The 21,829-nt window shown below is 50.7% G+C and overlaps 1 protein-coding gene across 8 annotated transcripts in view; it reads left to right on the top strand.

Annotated features, from left to right (window-relative positions):
• The window catches only part of LOC147725801 (uncharacterized), a 626,472-nt gene that overhangs the window by 78,304 nt on the left and 526,339 nt on the right, over positions 1–21,829 (top strand). For all 8 annotated transcript variants that reach the window (XM_086959971.1, XM_086959976.1, XM_086959973.1 and 5 more), the window contains exon 2: positions 6,749–7,010. The gene's annotated coding sequence lies outside the window, so the exon portion shown is untranslated. The remainder of the gene's footprint in view (positions 1–6,748; positions 7,011–21,829) is intronic.

The raw sequence follows: 21,829 nt of genomic DNA on the forward strand, positions 1-21,829 counted from the left end.
CCCTTACTCCGCCCCCCCAATCCTTTTCAGGCACTCGATGGGAGGTCATGGCGACCTCATACGCCTTGAACCATTGCTGAATGTCGTCCCCCTTGTAATATTCCTTCACGACATCCTTTGGTATATGCACTTTAGCTTCTGCCGGGGGACGGGTCTTCTCTGCTCCCTGGGTGTCGGGCCTCTTCGTTTCTAGCCTTGAGTTCTAGTTCCTTTAAACTACGCTCATGTTCAAGCTGGAGTTTCTTTCCTTCATGCTCCCTCTGGAGCTTCTTCTCTTCCAGTTCTCCTTGCAGCAGTAATTGTTCTACGGCCAGTTTCTTTTCAGCCAACTTGAGTTCTCCTTCTATTTTAAGGCGTGCCAGTTCTAGCTCGTGGTTTCGGTTGCGTTCTCGGTCTGTCATTTCCTCTATCGACAGAACCTTCTCCGCGCTGGTATTCCATGTCCGGGAGTCGGCACCCTCCTCTTCTTGGCCGTAGGTTTCGATCAGTGTCGCTCCCTGCATGCCATTTCCTTCTGTCGTGGGGATGTGGGCCCTGGCGCCTACCCAGGCCGCCAGGGCTTTCTGGTAGTCGTCTTTGGTGCTTAACCCAGTGGTAGCGATGTGGAAGTCTTTGCAGAATTGTTTCAGTTCTCTGTGGGTATATTCTTCCAGAAGGTCCTTTTGGAATGTGGTCCTTTCGCTTGTTCCGGTGATACTCATGGTTGTTCTTTGTTCAGGTGGTGTGTCAGTAGTTTTACTGTACGATTCCTAGACGTAGGCTCTTATCCAGTCGCTTGCCACCAATGTTAGAAGGGGCGTTATCAGAGGCCAGGCTATGTCCACCCGACTACTCCGTGACCCACCTCTCCTGCCAATAATGCTGAGCCTTGACGAGAGGTCCTCACTAGGGAGAACTTCGAGTAATGAATCGTAGACACTGAGATCACACCACACTTGCGAACGGATACCACACCGTAGGTTTTCAGTAACAAGTTCTTTATGAACAGAAAAAGGAATCAGCACTCTTATTTACAAGCGATCGAGGGATCGTAAAGTCTGAGAGATTCGGGTAAAAGGGAAGCGGGACAGTCTTAGTCTTTTGGCCAGTACGAAGCGTACCCTGCTCACAGCTCTCAATCCTCGAGCCGGAGGGATACGGGAGATGACAGTTGTACTGGTTGTCCTACTCACTTCAAGGCGACTCAGTTCGTGTTGGGAGCGTCGATGGTCCAGCCAGACCAGGGTACTCCTCGAGCCGCGTCGAAGTCAGCACGGCTCGATCCGGAGGATAGTTCTTGAGGAGCCGCGACCACGTCAGCAGGGCTCAGGAGGTTCGATGAAGACCTTTAAGGTTCAAGATCGAGCCGCGACGAGGTCAGCAGGGCTCCGATGTTCCGGTTCCGTAGTTACGAGGAAGAGCCGCGACAGCGTCAGGAGGGCTCGAAGAATTCCAAAGTTCAGTTTTCCCCAAGGGTAAGCCACGATCAGATCAGCAGGGCTCTCTTGTCCAGGATACAACTGCCCGCTAGTTCTTGGGCGGGCCTTGATATAGCCCAGTGGCCCTTTGATGTCCAGGAACCTCGCAGGCGGAGGTCTTAGGCCTCGGGGGCTGGTCGTTGGTGAGGTCCGGCGGTAGGCCCTTTGATCTCTTTGAGGATGCGTCCGGGAATTCCCAGACGCCCAGCAGGGTCTGGAGCCAGCCCTCGGGGAGGCCAGAGGTGCGATCGAAACCGGCTCCCATGGAAGGGCCAGAGGTGTGACAGAAACCAGTCTCTCAGGGGAAGCCGGAGGTGCAATCGAAACTCCCTGTCTTATCTCACTCGGGGAGCCCTCACCCTCCCAGCTGGGGCTGGCGCGTCTGGAGCCTAAGTGTCGCTGGGCTGGGGTCATGCTAGGCCCAGGGAGTCAGGGACCCAGGGACCTCGGGAAGGGAAAATGGCTGCCGGTGGCCTATGGGGCCTTGCAGTGTCTGGCGCTGGGCCGGGGAGGAGTACGGGGGTATGCTGGGGCTGGTCGTCGGCGTTTGGGTGGACATGGACAGGACGACCAGGGGTTTCTGGGCGCCGGGTCAAGCTAACGGGGTGCTGAGGATCGGGGGGGAACCACGCCACGAGGCCAGGTCCAACAGGAGCAAGCACAGGCAGGGGAGCAAGCACAGGCAGGGGAGCAAGCACAACCAGGGGGCAGGGGAGCAAGCACAGCCAGGTGGAAGGGGAGCAAGCACAGCCAGGGGAGCAAGCACAGCCAGGGGTGCAAGCACAGCCAAGGGAGCACGGGAGCAAACACAGCCAGGGGGGCAGGGGAGCAAGCACAGCCAGGGGGGCAGGGGCGCAAGCACAGCCAGGGGGGCAGGGGCGCAAGCACAGCCAGGGGGGCAGGGGCGCAAGCACAGCCAGGGGGCAGGGGCGCAAGCACAGCCAGGGGGCAGGGGCGCAAGCACAGCCAGGGGCGCAAGCACAGCCAGGGGGCAGGGGCGCAAGCACAGCCAGGGGGCAGGGGCGCAAGCACAGCCAGGGGGCAGGGGCGCAAGCACAGCCAGGGGGCAGGGGAGCAAGCACAGCCAGGGGGCAGGGGAGCAAGCACAGCCAGGGGGCAGGGGAGCAAGCACAGCCAGGGGGCAGGGGAGCAAGCACAGCCAGGGGGCAGGGGAGCAAGCACAGCAAGGGGCAGGGGAGCAAGCACAGCCAGGGGAGCAAGTACAGGCAGGGGAGCAAGCACTGGGCACGGGGCACTGCTGTTGCTAACGGGGTCTTGTGCTTCAGGTTGGGAAGGCAAATGAATGTAGGTGCCGCTAGCACCTTAGTGTAGCCTATCTCTGTAGATAAATGGTGCCATGAGGATTCAGTCAGTGCTGATGAGAAAGCTATCTGCTTTTGAGTCTGTTTAGTTGTGATTTTCCACTAGGAACTGTTGAAGACCTTTGAGGAGGGCGGGGTGACGCTGAGGTCTCCGTGCCAGATGTGGAGCACTTTTTTTTACAAATTCTTTTGGGCTCTTGGTGTGGACAGATAACAGGAGGCTATGGAAGCGATTGCTGAAGAGGAAGGTGATTGGGGCGGAGGGAGGGTGGTTGTGGCAGTGGCGGTTACTCCGGTAATTGTGATCTGGGTTAAGAGATATCCTAAGGGAGCATCGGTTCTCTGTTTCGAACGGGAAGCCGGAGGGAACTCTAAACTACGGTCAAAATGTCCAAGGCTGGACAAGTTGTGCAGCTTACACATACCTTTAGCTCTGCAGTCGGCACACGTCCGATTTTCTTCCTTCTGTAATAGGGTGGTACGCTCCACGTCCCGCACGCCTTTTCCAGTCATGGCTGTACAAATAGGGCACGACAACGTCCAGTCACGGGTGTCCTTTCACCGTGTTACTCTTTAAAGTTGTGCCTTCGGACTAACTGCGCCTAATGCCCTCCCGGCGCTCTTGTCTTCAAACGATAAAGGATTGAGCTCCACTCCAGCAGCTCCAACCTCTACTTCCTGCATTTGGGTCCCGTTTCCCTCTGCTCACTGACTGCAGGAGATGAACGTTAGTAGTGCACGTTCAAAGCCCGTGAGAGGTTTCGACATTGAAAAAAAATAACGCCCATTGCCCACTAGCCTCCGCCCTCTGATCATTTGGGCAAAACTTTACCCGCGAGTGACTCCAGCATCCACCCTACAGTACCGCAGAGGGGCCTCATTCAGAACCCTCGAGCAGCAGACAAAGCTGCCGGGGCTGGATAGGAACGGTGTTTGTACTCCCTCTAATAGCCAGGCCCAGACCAGGAGGCAGCCACGCAGGCTGCGGACACGAATCGATGCAAGTCTGCGGGTGCAGGTCCCAGTGTGTGTACAGATGGCTGCAGGCACAATACTGAGAGGGGGCAAGGTCGATGAGCAGAACGCACTGACTGGCACTGGGATTTCTCGGTTCTAACCCGAATACTTTGAAAAGAAAAAAATGCAGAGGCAGCATGGCTGCTGGAGATGGAGGGAGGGGTGGGGGCCCGGGGAGTGGCAGAGGGAAGGGGGGGTGTGCGAGTCCAGAGCGGGATGGAGGAGAGCTACGACAGAGGGAACGGGGGGAGGCGAGTGCGGGATGGAGGAGAGCTGCGCAGTCTTAATTAAATGAAAAATGCGACCCTACCTCAGCAGAACGGAAAGGGGGGGAGCCGAGCAGCTCAGGAAACACCACCAGGTTTCTCCGAGGCATTAGCAGGAATACCTCAGAGAAAGCACGTTCATTTTCACATTCGGGGCGTGGTTTTCTTTCGCTCCTCTTCCCATTGGCTGGAAGTTAAAATTCCAGCCAATGGGAAGAGGAGAGAAAGAAAACAAGAAAGAAGCTTAAAAAAACGCCCCTGAATCCGAAAAAGACGGGGCTTACTAAAAAACAATAAATCTTCGGAGCTCCGAGTCCTCGACCTAAAAAGATAAAATGGGGTATAAGTAATGGACCTAAAATCCCATAACTTTAGATCACTTCTGGAATCAAGAGGGACCTCTGCCAAGGAAGAAGAGCTTTGAGGTGTACTGCCCCTTAGCTGTGTGTTGCTTTGCTGGGTTGGCCTGCAGTTGCTGCTTCTGCCAAGGAGAGGACAAAGACTGGACTTTGTTGTGAAACCTGCTTGAGAAGGATCTCTAAGGGCTTGTGTGTGCTTGCCTCCTATTCTGAAGTCGCAGGGACACAAAGCCTTCACCGACCGCTTCCTTGAACTCCACTGCTGGGAGTTCTGACCTGCTATGAGAGCCTTAAAATCAATAATTCTGTCTGTTAGCAGCAGTTTAGTTCAACGCAGCACAGCTGTGCGGGAGAACGTTTTGACGCACTGTCTCATGCGGCCAAAGAAATCGACGGATCACCTGCCGGCGGCCCGAAGAACCAATGCATGCCGAGTCCCGTGCACCAATCTCTGAAGTCTGAGATCACCGCACCGACTGCAACGCAGGCCCTGCTGCGATTAAAAGAATCGACACATCGTGGAACTGCAGCTGAAGAAATCGAGAAGTTCTTGTGTGACCACCACCGCATCCACCTCCAGCGCATCCAGATTCCACGTATCACATTTGTACGCCACATCAATGCTGGGGCTGCAGTAAGAAAGTGACGCTTCACCTCCCTGCACACTAAGAAACTGACTTGTCACCTCCCCTGCTTGGCAGTAAGAACTGACGCAACACCTCCCTGGAGCAAGGAACAGACGTATCATCTCCCCTGGAGCAAGGAACTGACGCATCACCTTCCCATAGCATAAGGAACCAATGCATCACCTCCCCTGGAGCAAGGAACTGATGCATCACCTCCCCTGGAGCAAGGAACTGATGCATCACCTCCCCTGGAGCAAGGAACCGACGCATCACCTTCCCAAAGCATAAGGAACCGATGCATCACCACCCCTGGAGCAGGAAACTGACGCATCCCCTCCCCTGGAGGAAAGAACCAATGCATCACATCCCTGGAGCAAGGAACCGACGCATCACCTCCCCTGGAGCAAGGAACCGATGCTTCGCCTTCCCAAAGCATAAGGAACCGACAGATCACCTCCCCTGGAGCAAGGAACTGACGCATCACCTCCTGGAGCAAGGAACTGAGGCATCACCTCCCCTGTAGCAAGTGACCGACGCATCGCCTCCCCTGTAGCAAGTGACCGACGCATCGCCTCCCCTGTAGCAAGTGACCGACGCATCGCCTCCCCTGTAGCAAGTGACCGACGCATCGCCTCCCCTGTAGCAAGTGACCGACGCATCGCCTCCCCTGTAGCAAGTGACCGACGCATCGCCTCCCCTGTAGCAAGGGACCGACGCATCGCCTCCCCTGGTGCAAGGGACCGAGGCATTACCTCCCCTGGAGCAAGGGACCGAGGCATCGCCTCCCCGGAGCAAGGGACCGAGGCATCGCCTCCCCTGGAGCAAGGGACCGAGGCATCGCCTCCCCTGGAGCAAGGGACCGAGGCATCGCCTCCCCTGGAGCAAGGTACCGAGACATCGCCTCCCCTGGAGCAAGAGACCGAGGCATCGCCTCCCCTAGAGCAAGGGACCGAGGCATCGCCTCCCCTGGAGCAAGGGACCGAGGCATCGCCTCCCCTGGAGCAAGGGACCGAGGCATCGCCTCCCCTGGAGCAAGGGACCGAGGCATCGCCTCCCCTGGAGCAAGGGACCGAGGCATCGCCTCCCCTGGAGCAAGGGACCGAGGCATCGCCTCCCCTGGAGCAAGGGACCGAGGCATCGCCTCCCCTGGAGCAAGGGACCGAGGCATCGCCTCCCCTGGAGCAAGGGACCGAGGCATCGCCTCCCCTGGAGCAAGGGACCAAGGCATCGCCTCCCCTGGAGCTGTTTTTGCTTGTGGTTTTGACACATCCCATGAACTTTGTGCTAAGACTGATTCATCTATAATTTCCTATGAACATAACTGTGTTTACCTTCCAGAAATCATGTTTTGATATCTGTATGTTGTTTTTTTGTCGATTTTAGTCTTGTTTGGTTTTGATAAATATATTTTATTTTTCTAAACTGTTGTGGTGTCCATTTGTGGTATTTTCACTGTGTTACTTTGTGTTATATACAAATGCTTTACACATTCCCTCTGTAGTTTAGCCTGACTGCTCTGTGTGAAGCTACCAGAGGGTGAGCACAGGCAAACTTAGGTGTGTACTTTACTCATCTTGACTAGAAGAAAGAGTCCCTACTTGGACAAGGTGCCTACCTCTTCCAACTAGGGACCCCCAGTGCTAACACCAATGTACCATCCCTAAAGTGCAGTGAATCTGAATCATGCTTTGGTTTTCACAGGTGGACGCTAAAGAAGGGACCCCCGTCAGCATAACAGAGGCTCCTGAGGCGGAGGGATCATGCCGGCTGCGGAGGTATGAGGAGTCGAGCGGAGTTGAGCTTCTCCCAGGTGACACGATGTCAAAGTACTGACAGTGCTCCGATACTGGCGGCTCTGGGAAGTGTGGAGTTGAGCAGGCGTGCTGCTGGGGGATCCGCTGTTGGAAGAGAGTGCCCTCCCTCCATTGTCTCAGGCCAGTGGACAGCCAGCATTACTGCACAGGTGAGCATGGCTGTAGGAACGAGAAGAGCCTGCAGGTATCACTGTTGGTGCAGGTGGGGATCTGAGCAGGTGAAAGAGGGCATTCTTCAGGTATCGCTGTATGCAGAGGGGCTCTGAGCAGGCGAGAGAGGGCAGTCTGCAGGTATCACTGTATGCAGAGAGGCTCTGAGCAGGCGAGAGAGGGCAGTCTGCAGGTATCGCTGTATGTAGAGGGGCTCTGAGCAGGCGAGAGAGGGCAGTCTGCAGGTATCGCTGTATGCAGAGGGGCTCTGAGCAGGCGAGAGAGGGCAGTCTGCAGGTATCACTGTATGCAGAGAGGCTCTGAGCAGGCGAGAGAGGGCAGTCTGCAGGTATCGCTGTATGTAGAGGGGCTCTGAGCAGGCGAGAGAGGGCAGTCTGCAGGTATCGCTGTATGCAGAGGGGCTCTGAGCAGGCGAGAGAGGGCAGTCTGCAGGTATCACTGTATGCAGAGGGGCTCTGGGGCTCTGAGCAGGCGGAAGAGGGCAGTCTGCAGGCATCACTGTATGCAGAGGGGCTCTGAGCAGGCGAGAGAGGGCAGTCTGCAGGTATCACTGTATGCAGAGGGGCTCTGGGGCTCTGAGCAGGCGTAAGAGGGCAGTCTGCAGGCATCACTGTTTGCAGAGGGGCTCTGGAGCTCTGAGCAGGCGGGAGAGGGCAGTCTGCAGGTATCACTGTGGGTGCAGGATGGGCTTTGAGCAGGCGGGAGAGGGCAGTTTGCAGGTATCACTGTATGCAGAGGGGCTCTGAGCAGGCGAGAGAGGGCAGTCTGCAGGTATCACTGTATGCAGAGGGGCTCTGGGGCTCTGAGCGGGCGGAAGAAGGCAGTCTGCAGGCATCACTGTATGCAGAGGGGCTCTGAGCAGGCGAGAGAGGGCAGTCTGCAGGTATCGCTGTATGTAGAGGGGCTCTGAGCAGGCGAGAGAGGGCAGTCTGCAGGTATCGCTATATGCAGAGGGGCTCTGAGCAGGCGAGAGAGGGCTGTCTGCAGGTATCACTGTATGCAGAGGGACTCTGGGGCTCTGAGCAGGCGGAAGAGGGCAGTCTGCAGGTATCGCTGTATGCAGAGGGGCTCTGAGCAGGCGAGAGAGGGCTGTCTACAGGTATCACTGTATGCAGAGGGACTCTGGGGCTCTGAGCAGGCGGAAGAGGGCAGTCTGCAGGTATCACTGTATGCAGAGTGGGTCTGAACAGGCGAGAGAGGGCAGTCTGCAGGTATCGCTGTATGTAGAGGGGCTCTGAGCAGGCGAGAGAGGGCAGTCTGCAGGTATCGCTGTATGCAGAGGGGCTCTGAGCAGGCGAGAGAGGGCAGTCTGCAGGTATCACTGTATGCAGAGGGGCTCTGAGCAGGCGAGAGAGGGCAGTCTGCAGGTATCACTGTATGCAGAGGGGCTCTGAGCAGGCGAGAGAGGGCAGTCTGCAGGTATCACTGTATGCAGAGGGGCTCTGAGCAGGCGAGAGAGGGCAGTCTGCAGGTATCACTGTATGCAGAGGGGCTCTGGGGCTCTGAGCAGGCGTAAGAGGGCAGTCTGCAGGTATCACTGTATGCAGAGGGGCTCTGGGGCTCTGACCCATCTAGAACAATTGACTGAAAGCATTAGTGTAAGTCTGCCTATATGTTCACCACCTTAAAGCTCAAGGCCTCCCTCGTAGCGTCAGACAGACGCGAGGCCCACCCTCCAAAGTGGCCCGTCGCCCTGGCAGTCTCAAGCCCCTATGATGCATATAGTGACTGCATCGTTCTATCAGATATGGAAGCATCCAGGGCCATGTTCTATCGACTCACCCAAATGAAGTGGGCGGACCTCAGTTCAGGGCACTGCTAACGGGGCCAGTGAGTCAAACCTAGATTGTCTCGGATAGCTCAAACAAACCATCATATAGGAAACCTTGGTAGACGTGTCCAGTGCCATCCCTTTCTCCGCTGCAAGAGGTGTGAGGATTTTATACCATCAGTCGTCTTGCCAGCTTCGTCTTGTGACGCCTCCTGTAAGGCTTTGAAGCTGCTATGGCTCCTTGTCTCATTGGTTGATACAATCCTGCAATCCAGGGTCCAGTTTCACTCCCTAACTGTGCGAGGTCTTGTAGTTTGGGATGAGCGAGGATTCAAACACATCCTGTGCTCACTGTTCGAGTGAGAGTTGAGAGATACCCGTTTTATTATGCACAAGACACCCTGTGTTGGGAAGAGTTCTAATGGACAAGATAAAATATTCATTCCTATATTCCCAAGATGTCCTGTGTTAGGATTAGTGTGGGTTGGAAGAGGCACTTTGCCTAATTCTTGAATGAGGATTGAAAGATAGACATTTTGAGTTTATGATTTCTTTATTTCATGAATTCTAACTTGCTTTCTTGATGTATTGTTTATTATTTACTAAAGGTGGGAAATATAACTGGTATTTTATGGTTCACATATTTATTTTCCTTTTAGACGGGTATGGGGATTGAGCTGAAAGGGCTGAAAGTTTGCAGTTAGGACCGAGGTGGTTGATTGGGTTCAGAAGGGGCAGTTTCTGCAGTCTCAGCGGCTGTAGTTATTGTTGGTGTCAGTGGGGCACTGATTGGGGAGTGTTTGGCTGTAGTTATTAGTGTGTCATTGAGGCGCTGTTTGTGGAGTGTTTGGCTGTTAATGGTGTTGATGGGCTGTTTGTGGAGTGTTTGGTTGTTGTGTCAATGGGCTGTTTGTGCAGTGTTTTGATGTAGTTATTATTGGTGTAAATGGGCTGATTTTGCAATGTTTGAATGTAGTTATTGGTGGCAATGGGCTGATTGTGCAGTGTTTGAATGTAGTTATTATTGGTGTAAATGGACTGATTGTGCAGTGTTTGAATGTAGTTATTATTGGTGTCAGTGGGGCACTGATTGTGCAGTGTTTGGCTGTAGTTATTAGTGTGTCATTGGGGCGCTGTTTGTGGATTGTTTGGCTGGTAATGGTGTCAATGGGCTGTTTGTGGAGTTTTTGGCTGTTAATGGTGTCAATGGGCTGTTTGTAGAGTTATTGGCTGTGAATGGTGTCAATGGGCTGTTTGTGGAGTGTTTGAATGTAGTTATTATTGGTGTCAATGGGCTGTTTGTGCAGTGTTTGGCTGTTATCAATGGTGCGGGCGCTGTTTGGGGAGTGTTTGGCTGTGGTTATGGTATCAATGGGCTGATTTTGCAATCTTTGGCTGTAGTTCTTAATGGTGTCAACGGGCTGATTGTGCAAGGTTTGAATGTAGTTATTATTGGTGTCAATGGGCTGATTGTGCAGTGTTTGAATGTAGTTAGTATTGGTGTCAGTGGGGCACTGATTTTGCAGTGTTTGGCTGTAGTTATTAGTGTGTCATTGGGGCGCTGTTTGTGGAGTGTTTGGCAGCTAATGGTGTCAATGGGCTGTTTGTGGAGTGTTTGGCTGTTGTTAATGGTGTCAATGGGCTGTTTGTGGAGTGTTTGGTTGTTAATGGTGTCAATGATCTGTTTGTGGAGGGTTTGGCTGTTGTTAATGGTGTCAATCGGCGGTTTGTGGAGTGTTTGGCTGTAGTTAATGGTGTCAATGGGCTGTTTGTGGAGTGTTTGGCTGTAGTTAATTGTGTCGCTGGGCTGTTTGTGGAGTGTTTGGCTGTAGTTAATGGTGTCGTTGGGCTGTTTGTGGAGTGTTTGGCTGTTGTTAATGGTGTCAATGGGCTGTTTGTGCAGTGTTTGGCTGTAGTTAATGGTGTTAATGGGTTGTTTGTGGAGTGTTTGGCTTTTATCAATGATGTGAATGGGCTTTTTGTGGAGTGTTTGGTTGTTGCTATTAATGGTGTCTATGGGCTGTTTGTGGAGTGTGGCTGTTAATGGACTGCTTGGTTGTTATTAAGGGTGTCAATGGGCTGTTTGTGGAGTGTTCTGTTGTTAATGGTGTCAATGGGCTGTTTGTGGAGTGTTTGGTTGTTAATGGTGTCAATGGGCTGTTTGTGGAGTGTTTGTTCTTAGTAATGGTGTCAATGGGCTATTTGTACAGTGTTGGAATGTAGTTATTATTGGTGTCAATGAACTGTTTGTGGAGTGTTTGTTGCTATGAATAGTGTCAATGGGCTGTTTGCGGAGTGTTTGGTTGTTATTAATGGTGTCAATGAACTGTTTGTGGAGCGTTTGGTTATTGTTATTAATGGTGTCAATGGTCTGTTTGTGGAGTGTTTTTTCTTAGTAATGGTGTCAATGGGCTGTTTGTGCAGTGTTGGAATGTAGTTATTATTGGTGTCAATGGACTGTTTGTGGAGTGTTTGTTGCTATTAATAGTGTCAATGGGCTGTTTGTGGAATTTTTGGCTGTTAATGGTGTCAATGGGCTGTGTGTGGAGTGTTTGGCTGTAAATGGTGTCAATGGACTGTTTGTGGAGTCTTTGGTGCTGTTAATGGTGTCAATGGGCTGTTTGTGCAGTGTTGGCTGTTAATATTGGTGTTAGTAGGATGTGGAGTGTTTGCTTGTTGTTAATGGTGTTAATGTGCTGTTTGTGCAGTGTTATAATGTAGTTATTGATGTCAATGGGCTGGTTGTGTAGTGTTTGAATGTAGTTATTATTTGTGTCAGTGGGGCAGTGGAGAAGTGTGGCTCAAGTGGTTGGAGCGGCAGACCCTGATGCAGAGGTCTGGCCCGGACCAGGGTTCAATTCCCCGCCTCGGCGGGTCTTGGGCTCAAAATTCCCCGGACCGGACAATTCTCGCCTCGGTGCCTATTCCATTCATGGAGTCCCACTCTGTAACTCTGGGCAACAGCTTGCTTAATCTCCACAAGGGCCCCTCGGATGCCTGGCTTTCACCTTGGGGATGCCCAGAAATGGGTTATCTCGCAGGGGAATACCAGGACGGGTTCCCTAAGCAAGCGCCGGGAAACCCACTGCGGGTAGCTGTGCGCTATATAAGCTCAAATACATTTACATTGTGCAGTGTTTGGCTGTAGTTATTATCGGTGTGTCATTGAGGCGCTGTTTGTGGAGTGTTTGGCTGTTAATTGTGTTGATGGGCTGTTTGTGGAGTGTTTGGTTGTTGTTAATGGTGTCAATGGGCTGTTTGTGGAGTGTTTTGCTGTTATCAATGGTGTCAATGGGCTGTTTGTGGAGTGTTTGTTTGATGTTATTGATGGTGTCAATGGGCTGTTCGTGGAGTGTTTGGCTGTTTTAATGGTATCAATGGACACTGATTGTGATGTGTTAGGCTGTTGCTAATAGTGTCAATGGGCTGTTTGTGGAGTGTTTGGTTGTTGTTATTAATTGTGTCAATGGGTTGTTTGTGGAGTGTTTGAATGTAGTTATTATTGGTGTCAGTGGGGCACTGATTGTGCAGTGTTTGGCTGTAGTTATTGGTGTGTCATTGAGGCGCTGTTTGTGGAGTGTTTGGCTGTTAATGGTGTTGATGGGCTGTTTGTTGAGTGTTTGGTTGTTGGTGTCAATGGGCTGTTGTGGAGTGTTTGGCTGTAGTTAATGGTGTCAATGGGCTGTTTGTGGAGTGTTTGGCTGTAGTTAATGGTGTTGCTGGGCTGTTTGTGGATTGTTTGGCTGTTATCAATGGTGTCAATGGGCTTTTTTGTGGAGGGTTTGGTTGTTGCTATTAATGGTGTCTTTGGGCTGTTTGTGGAGTTTTTAGCTGTTAATGGTGTCAATGGGCTGTTTGTGCAGTGTTGTAATGTAGTTATTATTGGTGTCTATGGTCTGGTTGTGCAGTGTTTGAATGTAGTTATTATTGGTGTCAGTGGGGCACTGATTGTGCAGTGTTTGCCTGTAGTTATTATTGGTGACAGTGGGGCACTAATTGTGCAGTGTTTGGCTGTAGTTACTAGTGTGTCATTGGGGCGCTGTTTGTGGAATGTTTGGCTGTTAATGGTGTCAATGGGCTGTTTGTGGAGTGTTTTGCTGTTCTCAATGGTGTCAATGGGCAGTTTGTGGAGTGTTTGTTTGATATTGATGGGGTCAATGGGCTGTTTGTGGAGTGTTTGGTTGTTGCTATTAATGGTGTCGATGGGCTGTTTGCGGAGTGTTTGGTTGTTATGGTGTCAATGAACTGTTTGTGGAGCGTTTGGTTATTGTTATTAATGGTGTCAATGGTCTGTTTGTGGAGTGTTTGTTCTTAGTAATGGTGTCAATGGGCTGTTTGTGCAGTGTTGGAATGTAGTTATTATTGGTGTCAATGGACTGTTCGTGGAGTGTTTGTTGCTATTAATAGTGTCAATGGGCTGTTTGTGGAGTTTTTGGCTGTTAATGGTGTCAATGGGCTGTTTGTGGAGTGTTTGCCTGTAAATGGTGTCAATGGGCTGTTTGTGGAGTGTTTGGTTGTTAGTAATGGTGTCAATGGGCTGTTTGTGGAGTGTTTGTTGCTATTAAAGGTGTCAATGGGCTGTTTGTGGAGTGTTTGGCTGTTAATGGTGTCAATGGGCTGTTTGTGGGGTTTTTGGCTGTTAATGGTGTCAAGGGGCTGTTTGTGGAGTGTTTGGTTGTTGTTAATGGTGTTAATGTGCTGTTTGTGCAGGGTTATAATGTAGTTAATATTGATGTCAATGGGCTGATTGTGTAGTGTTTGAATGTAGTTAATATTTGGGTCAGTGGGGCACTGATTGTGCAGGGTTTGTCTGTAGTTATTATTGGTGTGTCATTGAGGCGCTGTTTGTGGAGTGTTTGGCTATTAATGGTGTTGATGGGCTGTTTGTGGAGACTTTGGCTGTAGTTATTGGTGTCAATGGGCTGTTTGTGGTGTGTTTGGCTGTTAATGGTGTCAATGGGTTGTTTGTTGAATGTTTGGTTGTTATTAATGGTGTCAATGGACTGTTTGTGGAGTGTTTGGCTGTAGTTATGGTGTCAATGGGCTGTTTGTCGAGTGTTTTGCTGTTATCAATGGTGTCAATGGTCTGTTTGTGGAGTGTTTGTTTGATGTTATTGATGGTGTCAATGGGCTGTTTATGGAATGTTTGGCTGTTTTTAATGGTGTCAATGGGACACTGATTGTGATGTGTTAGACTGTAGCTAATAGTGTCAATGGGCTGTTTGTGGAGTGTTTGGTTGTTGTTATTAATCGTGTCAATGGGCTGTTTGTGGATTGTTTGAATGTAGTTATATTTGGTGTCAGTGGGGCACTGATTGTGCAGTGTTTGGCTGTAGTTATTATTGGTGTCAGTAGGGCACTGATTGTGCAGAGTTTGGCTGTAGTTATTGGTGTGTCATTGAGGCGCTGTTTGTGGAGTGTTTGGCTGTTAATGGTGTTGATGGGCTGTTTGTTGAGTGTTTGGTTGTTGGTGTCAATGGGCTGTTCGTGGAGTGTTTGGTTGTTGTTAATGGTGTCAGTGGGCTGTTTGTCCAGTGTTTGGCTGTAGTTAATGGTGACAATGGGCTGTTTGTGGAGTGTTTGGTTGTTAATGGTGTCAATGGGCTGTTTGTGGAGTGTTTGGCTGTTAATGGTGTCAATGGGCTGTTTGTGGAGTGTTTGGCTGTAAATGGTGTCAATGGACTGTTTGTGCAGTGTTTGTTGCTATTAAAGGTGTCAATGGGCTGTTTGTGGAGTGTTTGGCTGTTAATGGTGTCCATAGACTGTTTGTGGAGTGTTTGGCTGTTAATGGTGTCAAAGGGCTGTTTGTGGAGTGTTTGGCTGTAGTTAATGTTGTCAATGGGCTGTTTGTGGAGTGTTTGGATATTTTTAATGGTGTCAATGGGACACTGATTGTGATGTGTTTGGCTGTAGCCCACCTTTAATTTTGCCCGCGGTTAAAGGGTTAATGGTGTCATTGGGCTGTTTGTGGAGTGTTTGGTTGTTATTAATGGTGTTAATGGGCTGTTTGTGGAGTGTTTGGTTGTTTCTATTAATGGTGTCAATGAGCTGTTTGTGGCGTGTTTGGTTGTTTTTATAAATGGTGTCAATGGGCTGTTTGTGCAGTGTTGGCTGTTAATATTGGTGTCAGTAGGCTGTTTGTGGCGTGTTTGGTTGTTTTTATAAATGTGTCAATGGGCTGATTGTGCAGTGTTTGAATGTAGTTATTATTGGTGTCAATGGGCTGATTGTGCAGTGTTTGAATGTAGTTATTATTGGTGTCAGTGGGCTGATAGTGCAGTGTTTGGCTGTGGTTATTATTGGTGTCAGTAGGGCACTGATTTTGCAGTGTTTGGCTTTAGTTATTAGTGTGTCATTGAAGCGCTGTTTGTGAAGTGTTTGGCAGTTAATGGGCTGTTTGCGGAGTGTTAGGCTGGTAATGGTGTCAATGGACTGTGGAGTGTTTGTTGCTATTAATGGTGTCAATAGACTGTTTGTGGAGTGTTTTGCTGTTAATGGTGTAAGTGGGCTGTTTGGGGAGTGTTTGGCTGTTAATGGTGTCAATGGGCTGTTTGTGGAGTGTTTGGTTGTTGTTAATGGTGTCAATGGGCTGTGTGTGCGCAGTGTTTGAATGTAGTTATTATTGGTGTCAGTGGGGCACTGATTGTGCAGTGTTTGGTTATATTTATTATTGGTGTCGGTGTGGCACTGTTTGTGCAGTGTTTGGCTGTAGTTATTAGTGTGTCATTGGGGCGCTGTTTGTGGAGTGCATGGCTGTTAATGGTGTCAATGGGCTGTTTATGGAGTGTTTGGCTGTTGTTAATTGTGTTAATGGGCTGTTTGTGAAGTGTTAGGCTCTTAATGGTGTCAAGAGGCTGTTTGTGGAGTGTTTGGCTGTTTATTGTGTTAATGGGCTATTTGTGGAGTGTTTGGTTGTTAATGGTGTCGATGGGCTGTATGTGCAGTGTTTGGCTGTTATTAATGGTGTCAGTAGGCTGTTTGTGGAGTGTTTGGCTGTAGCTAATGGTGTCAGAGGGCTGTTTGTGGAGTGTTTGGCTGTAGTTAATGGTGTCAATGGGTTGTTTGTGGAATGTTTGGTTGTTGTTCCTAATTGTGTCAATGGGCTGTTTGTGGAGTGTTTGGCTGTAGTTAATGGTGTCAATTGGCTGTTTGTGGAGTGTTTATCGTGTCGATGGGCTGTTTGTGAAGTGTTTGGCTGTTATTAATGGTGTCAGTAGGCTGTTTGTGGAGTGTTTGGCTGTAGATATTAGTGTGTCATTGGGGTGCTGTTTGTGGAGTGCTTGGCTGTTAATGGTGTCAATGGTCTGTTTATGGAGTGTTTGGCTGTTGTTAATGGGGCAAGATGGCGGCCGTGTAGTTGCGGCTGAAGCAGCGGAGCAGTGAGGACGCATGGATGTGAGCTCCAGTACATGAGTTGGCCGGGATGTGGATTGTGTAACCCTGCGGCGTTCAAAAGCACATCTGAATACTGCGGATTTTGGATGAAAAACCTCATTGACAAATGTAAGCGGCAACAACGGCTAATAACGGATACAAAAGAATGCTGGATGTGCAGCCGGTATTTTCTGCTCTCTCCTGTCGCGGATCTGCAAATCGGCTGTTACGGGATCTAGCGGGAGTTTGGACCTACCTTCAGCCCAGGTAGAGACGACGAGCTTCGCTCAGAGGGCGGGTCAACATCCGACGTGCCTGCCGCGGTCAGTGGAGTCCCAGCGGCGTCTCGCGTACTGACGAAGTGAAGAACCAGTTTAACCTGCCGGAGCTCGGCCGTTCCGTGTGGCGGAAAACATCTTGCAATATGGCCCCGAAGGTGAACGCCTCTAGCAAGGCTGCACAGGGTCGGAGGAAGCCGCGAGAGGAGACGCTTACCGAGGATGTTACAGAACCTGAGATAACACGCACATCTCCAGGTGAAGAGCGTGTTAGGAGAAAGCAGCAGCAGCAGATCGCCACCCGGACTCGACCCCCGCCAAATTTAATCGCGGATATGTTTGCAAAATCCGGTAAGGAGAAGGGGGTCGGGGGGGGGTGACAACGGTGGTTACCAATACTCCCGGGAAGGAGACTGACACAAATGTAATCATTGCTGGATCTACAGGAGGTGATGACCCCATTACAGGGGATACTGGAATAATGTTGAATACAGATGAAGTAGATAAACTGAGTGAAAATGCTAACACACCTGTAAAAGAGCCTTTATCTAAGAACGGCTTACAGGAGGTGGAAATTAAGTCAGTGACCTCTCATAAGCAGGAGGCAAACGCCGCAGATGAAGAACAGGACAAATGTAGTCGCGCTGAAGCTCAGTGTGACATGAGTAATGAAGACTTACCTACAAACGGTATAGGGATTGTAGATGTTGTAGGAGAATGCAAAGAAAGTAAAGAAAATGCTTCTAATGAGGCCTTTTTTTTCGGCATCGGATGGGCAAGAATGGTCCGAGGAGGAAGATGAGGCATGTTCCTCATATTTGGACTCAGAAAGTGATCCTGAGATAGATCAACCGGCCACAGCTATGAAAGCACCCGGAGTATTGAATAACGACTTGCAGACCACACTTCGGGAGCTAAGCTGGGAACTTCCTTCTGATCACCTTCATTATGATAACTTGGATAACGAACATACACATATATCGTTGCTAGAGTCAATACATCAAGAAATTATAGCTCACCGGGAAGAAACCCGCAGAGACAATCAGAAAGCTCATTCTGCAATGAAAAAGATGCAAGGTGTAGTGCGGAAATTGTCAAAAGCATGCTCTAACACTAATGATAGGGTGGCAAACTTGGAAGATCGAATAGTAGCGGCAGAATCCGAAGTGGCAGTGGCTGTTTCTAACACCAAACTACAAAATGCGCAATTGGTGGATATTCAATGGAAACTTGAAGAGATGAAAAATCGACAACGCAGGAACAACCTGCAAGTTCTGGGAATTCCGGAAGGGGCCGAAGGGTCCGATATCAGAGCTTTTGTGATTAAAATATTCGGACAGGCATTCCCAGAATTAAATGACTGGAATTGGCCTAATGAAATTCAAAGAGTCCATCGTACACCGCAAAATCAAAGGAGAGGCGCTAAGGAAGGAGATTAGCCAAGAGCCATTCTGATTTACTTTGGGAACTTTGTACTAAGACAAGCCATATTTGACAAAGCAAGACCCAATGCCAAACGTACTGTGGAAGGAATCTCGTTCTTTGTGAGACCAGACTTTTGCCACACTATAGTGGAAAGACGCTGGCGGCTGAGAGGCATAATTAAACAATTTCAGGATTTAAATATACAGGCATACTTAGTTAATCCGGCTCAACTAAAAATCATTCATAATGGGAAGACTATGTTTTTCTCTTCGGAGATTAAAGCAAAAGAATTCCTAGATTCAACTGGGGCTACTAGTTAGAAATGTTTTGATGTCAAGCATCATTTTGTCCTCACAGCTCACACTGCATTCCATCCTACACTCAGCTAGGACTGAGTGCCTCGCAAAAAAGGGAGGGTAGGGGGGGGTCTCCCGAAGGGAGGGGGGTGGGGGGGGGAGCACGGGGTAGGTGGAGGTGGGGGTTGGGGGGGGACCAGGGAGAAAGGGAGAAAATGGAAAGTGATAAAGGATAAGACAAAATGTTTGGTTGCTATTAATTGGAAAAGTTTGGGACTCAATACATGATATTATTGATCAATTGTATAAAGGAAAGCAAAAAATGTTGGTTGTGGTTGTGAGAAGTTGGCCCGATATGCAGTGTTCACTATTCTAGCGACCACTATGCATCGGTCCAAACGACACTTATGGTGATTGGTTGTAAGTCAACCTTAGACCAGCTATCCTAGTAGCGTGGATACAAGCAGTCTTCGGGCTAAACTCTAGAGGGCGTGTTAAGCCAGCTGTTATACAATCACATACCCCTTGAACGCCAAGTGAAAGGACACCACACAAGTGTTATGAAAATAAACAGTATATTTATTAGAATCACAACAGCCCTGTACTCTTTATGAGGACAGGGTACTAAGCACAGAACAAAACTCTTAGGAAAATACTTCAAGTGCACAATCAATACAAGTGCCCAAGGGCACGGAAAGTTTAGTGGTCTCGGGCGGACCCGATAAGGCAAGTCGGAAGCGAGGGACTCAGGACCCTTAAGTAAGGAGGCTATGCGGGCACCGAAATGCCGGAGTTACCTAGCCACCAGGGCTGCGGCTGCACAAGTCTTACAGGCGTCGGGGGTCTCCGCTGACGAGCCAGGAGCCGGAAGGAAGGAGTTGCTGGCCGGCGACCAGTGATGAATAGTTCGTAGAGATCCAAGCCTGGATCAGAGATCGATGATACCTGAAAGCAGAGGGGACCAAGTTCGTACTACTAGCCAGTAGTCAGAGGGTACCAGGAAGGCACCGGATGGCCGTCACCTCGACTAGGTGAGTGGGCGACGCTAGGCTCTGCAGTCTCACGGACCAGGAGGCGTTGTCGGCGACCAGGATGGAGGTGCGAGCTGTCCCACGAAGGTTGATGCTGTCGGCGTCGCTGGGCCCAGGATTGGGGCAACAAGCCTTGGCAGATTTCAGGGCCACGTGGTGGGCCTAAAATGGCGTCTTGAGTGGACCAGGAGGGTCCGGGGTGCTCCTCTCGTAAAAGGGAGCAAGGGCCGGTCTGGAGCAACCAGACCAGCAGCGTTGGTTGTCGGATGTCGTCAAGGAGATCACAAGCCAGCGGCTAGTGATCGGACAACGTGCTGAGCGGCGAGCAGAAGGGCCCCACGCAGATCGTGGAGATGCTGGGAGGCTGCACTTCGGTGCTGGAGCTGCTCAGGATCGGGGCTTCTCGGACCCCAGAGCACTCCCCAGAGGATTCCTTCGGTGGTCGTGCTGGATTAAGAAAGCGTGCAGGTTTTGATGATGGCCGGTCCCTCGAGGTCTCGTCGCACCCACAGATCTCAGCTGAGCTGACGATGTGGGTAGAGGTCAGAGGTGCCAGGGAAGCCGGTTCTCGTCGAGCTGGGTCGTCGGATTCCTGAGGAAGGACTTGCAGCAAACCGCAGAGTTCTTAGATGGTGCCTGCGGATGCAGGGTGACTACTCCTTAGCCACAAGGGAGAAATCTTGAGAAGAGTCTCGAATGTCCTTTCGTAGAAAGTAGTTCTTGATTCAAAGATGATCTAATTTGGAAGGGTCCCCGCTCCGGCCTTTATCCTAAAGAAAGGGGTGGGTACATGACTAGGTCCTGCCCTAGGGGTGGGACCAGGAAGGGGGGTAGTTGCACCCCTCTCCCCCTGCTGGACTTTCCCCAGGTCAGGGGCTGCGCGCCCCTGGAACTGGTTCTAGCCGGCAGATGCGTAGTGAGCACCGGGGTGCCACTCCGCAGTCACCTTCTCGCAAAGCCCTACCTACCCAGAATACACAAACCCTGTCTGGGACGGTGCGAACACCGCCCTTGACAGGAAACCCTTTGTCCAAGCTCTCCTCGCTGGAAGGACTCCCAGCAGCAGGAGGTCAGACTCGTGTCTGTGGTGGCAGCGTCCATTTTGTGGAGCTGAGGCTTCGTTTAACTTTAACCGGGGTTCACAGTTACGTACATGTCGTGTCCCTCTAGAAGGGCGGAATGCTAACCTCGTCGCCAGAATTGGTGAGAGGGCAGCATCCCGATTCATATGACACCTTACTCGACATGTCTTGATAACGCGATACCGAAGTTACCGATATGATATGCGTTATCATGGAACAGCCATTGGGTCTTGGTTCCGCAAGCTGCAACCGGGCTCGGCTCGTGCCAGAGCCCAATTCACACGGTTCCATGCACTCTGCCTTCAGGAGTGTCAAGGCCTGCCATAGGAGTGACTGATAGGAACTCGGGTGCCCATTTTAAGGTTAGGTATAGGGATACTATACCTACAGCAACGGGCGAGTACGCCACGTTGCCCCAGCTGTCGTGCAGCCAGTTGTGTCAGATTTAGATGGCCATCCAGGGGTGGCATAATACATGCTTCAGCCCCTGGTAGGCCCTGGGTACACCGATGCCCTGAGTTACAGGGCCTGACAGGGTGACCCAGTTCCAATTGGGTAGTGCACCTAGGGTACACACAGCAATTTAGCGAGAGAACAGCTAGGCTGTGGGTCTGATTGGCAGGCCCACAGCCCGAGAAAGTCGTAAACCAGTGAAACAAAAGCAAAAAGTCCGGGTGATCATAGGATTGCAGACCCTACTCTCCCACATGAACGTCCCCCCCCCCCCCCCCCCAAACGTTGGGACAATAAGCTAACCTTGACCAGGTGAGTCTTCTTGTTCTAAGCGGAAATACCTGGAGAGCCCATCTGCATTGCCATGATCAGTGCCAGGTCTATGCTCCACTGTGAAGTCCATCCCCTGTAGGGAAATGGACCACCTAAGCAGTTTGGAGTTTTCACCCTTCATCTGATTTAGCCATAGGAGGGGCTTATGGTCGGTCTGAATCTTGAAATGAGTGCCAAACAAGTATGGCCTCAGTTTCTTCAGGGCCCACACCACAGCAAAGGCCTCCCTCTCTATAGCTGACCAATTTTTCTCTCTGGGGGTCAGCCGTCCGCTTATAAAAGCAATGGGCTGGTCATTACCATCAAAATTCAGTTGAGATAGAACAGCTCCCACACCCAACTCAGAAGCATCTGTTTGGACAATGAATGGTTTGGAGTAGTCTGGACTCTTGAGGATAGGCGCCGTGCACATGGCCTGTTTTAGGTCATCGAATGCTTTTTGACAGCTCGCTGTCCACTGAACCTTTTTTGGCATTTTCTTACTCGTCAGTTCATTGAGCGGAGTCACAATCGATCCGTAATTCCTGACGAACTTCCGGTAGTAACCAGTCAGGCCCAAGAAGGCTCGAACCTGAGTCTGGGTGGTTGGAGGAGCCCAGTCCCTGATTGACTGTATCTTGCTCTCCAGTGGTTGAACTTGGCCTCCACCGACAAGGTGGCCCAAGTATACAACCTGTGTCTGCCCTATCTGGCACTTGGTTGCCTTGATAGTGAGACCTGCTGCTTGCAGAGCCTCTAACACTTTACGCAGGTG

The sequence above is a fragment of the Lissotriton vulgaris genome, chromosome 3_1, assembly GCF_964263255.1.
Source record: "Lissotriton vulgaris chromosome 3_1, aLisVul1.2, whole genome shotgun sequence".
Lineage (NCBI taxonomy): Eukaryota > Metazoa > Chordata > Amphibia > Caudata > Salamandridae > Lissotriton > Lissotriton vulgaris.